Below are 2,321 nucleotides of genomic sequence, written 5' to 3' on the forward strand. Positions count from 1 at the left end.
TCGCACCACCTTGTCGGCGCCCACTGGCTGGAAGCCAGCAGGGCCCCAATCCCTGGGCAGTCCTGACGGCCGCCCCCACGTCCTTGCGGGACTAGGCCTGGGGAGCAGCCACAGCGAGTTGGGCCTCTGAGTGTTCGCTGGCCCGTGATGCAGGGCTGAAGGCTACTCTTTGTTTAGTGGCTTACTAGGCCCCCTGACCGACAGCCTGAGACCACCGGGTACCCACCGTGTTCTGGGGTCCTCAGCAGAGCCTGGACAAGCAAGTCTTAATGGTTGTTGTATAGGTGAACAAATGAATGTATAAGCTGGGGACCCGGAGGAACCCTCCAGCTGAGGGATTATAAACAATATCTGCCTGGAAAGGATCGAAAACCCCAAGTTCAGAAGAGGATGTTTGGGGTGAGCAGATTCATGCACTAAATCCTACCACGAAAGAGGGGAAGTGCACCCTTTGAGTCTGAAACAGTGGCAAGTCTAGGACAAATAAGAACATGTACTGGTAGTGAACTTTTTTTTTTTTTTTTTTTGAAACGGAGTCTTGCTCCGTTGCCCAGGCTGGAGTGCAGTGGCACAATCTCCGCTCACTGTAACCTTCGCCTCCCGGGTTCACACCATTCTCCTGCCTCAGCCTCCTGAGTAGCTGGGACTACAGGCGCATGCCACCACGCCCGAGCTAATTTTCTGGGGGGGGTTTAGTAGAGACGGGTTTTCACTGTCTTAGCCACGATGGTCTCCATCTCCTGACCTCGTGATCCGCCCGACTCGGCCTCCCAAAGTGCTGGGATTATAGGCGTGAGCTGCAACACCTGGCCAAGTACTGGTAGTGAATTCTTATAATTTTATGTTGCCTTGGCGTCCATTTTGGTAAGATTTAATTTTTTCCTACAAGCAGCAGGGCTCAGGCACCCTTGGCAGTTTCCAGGCCTATACCACACCCAAATGACTGCAGAGATAAGAAGTTAGAGGTCTGACAGGGTGGGAATAGGCTCAGGCCTGTAATCCAAGGTAAGAAGATCGCTTGAGGCTAGAAGTTTGAGACCAGGGCTGGGCAACATAGTGAGACTCCCCCACGCCACCACCACAACCACTAAAAAATAAAACAACACTTAGAGGCATCTCTAGTGCCTAGCAGACTGCACTCCTGCTTTCCCCGTGCTTCCTTTAAAAAGAACAGCCAGCAAACTTACTGGCACCTGACCATTCCCTTCTACCTGCTGTTAGTCGCCACGCGCTCTTTCTGCCTGACTCTTCACTCCCGCCTCCCATGACCAGGGATGAGGACTTCCCTCCAGTCTCACTACACTTTCCTTGCCCATGTTCTGTATTAAAAATCTCTGGACTTGTTTGTTGCTGCAGTGGTGGGTTGAATTTGCACTTTCCATCAGAGCAACCAGGGGCTGCCCAAGGCCGGGCTCCCGGGGCCAGGCCGATAGGCAGGCAGCATAAACTGGACACAGGTCTCACCAGAGCCACAAGGGCCTTTCCCATGTGATGGACCTCTGGTCATAGGTCAGACACTAGGCATGAGGTTGTCCACTAGTTACAAGAAGTATCCTGTGTAAGGTGCACTGCACGCACCCACGTCTAGCCCCCTACCTTTCTGCTTAGGGCAGGTTGCTGGCTGCTCTGGTACTGAAACCCCAGTTTAGCTGGGGGGCTCTCAAAACAGGACTTCCTGTTCCTTCAGTACCATTTGCTAGTTGGAAGCTCTGGGAGTAAATGGGATGTGGTCCCTCAGGCTCCAGTCCAGCAGCGCTCGTGAGTGGGGAGCCACCATACAGCACACCGAGGCGGGGAGAGATCTGTGGAGCGAGTTCTCCCTGGACCGGGACAGGGGAGCCCACCCCTGGAGACAGAGAAGACATTGGGCTGCAGAAGTTAAGGGAGCTTCCCAGTGGAGCCACAATGCAGGGAAGGTTGTCAATGGCTAGAAACAGTGGGCAAGGGCGGGCGATGGACTGGGGCTTGGGGTGGCACGAGGTTACGACGGGCCTTGCATGTGGGGCCGAGGAGCTTGGCCCTTATTCTGAGTGGTGGGGCCCTGGGGAAGTTAGGAGCTGGGAGATGACAAGACTGCTTCTAGAAAGGTCCATGCACGGTACAGTCCATCCGCTCAGTAAACAGTTTGGCTTTTCATAGGCCTGGACCCTCTTACAAGTTATGCAAGGGGTCGAAGATCCTGGGGTGACAGAGGCATTGAGACATGAACCCCTGTGAGGTGGGTTCGTCTCTTTCCTCTTCGGCCCTGAGGACCCATCGGCACCCCCTCTTCACTGATGACACCAAATTTATGCCTGGGCACCAGGCTCCAGCCTGACCCC

The 2,321-nt window shown here is 54.5% G+C and overlaps 1 protein-coding gene across 1 annotated transcript in view; it reads left to right on the forward strand.

Annotated features, from left to right (window-relative positions):
• Positions 1 to 2,321, forward strand: part of RRP7A (ribosomal RNA processing 7 homolog A (S. cerevisiae)) — a 156,215-nt gene that overhangs the window by 40,292 nt on the left and 113,602 nt on the right. The window lies entirely within an intron of this gene.

Source organism: Mandrillus leucophaeus, unplaced genomic scaffold, assembly GCF_000951045.1.
Source record: "Mandrillus leucophaeus isolate KB7577 unplaced genomic scaffold, Mleu.le_1.0 Scaffold565, whole genome shotgun sequence".
Lineage (NCBI taxonomy): Eukaryota > Metazoa > Chordata > Mammalia > Primates > Cercopithecidae > Mandrillus > Mandrillus leucophaeus.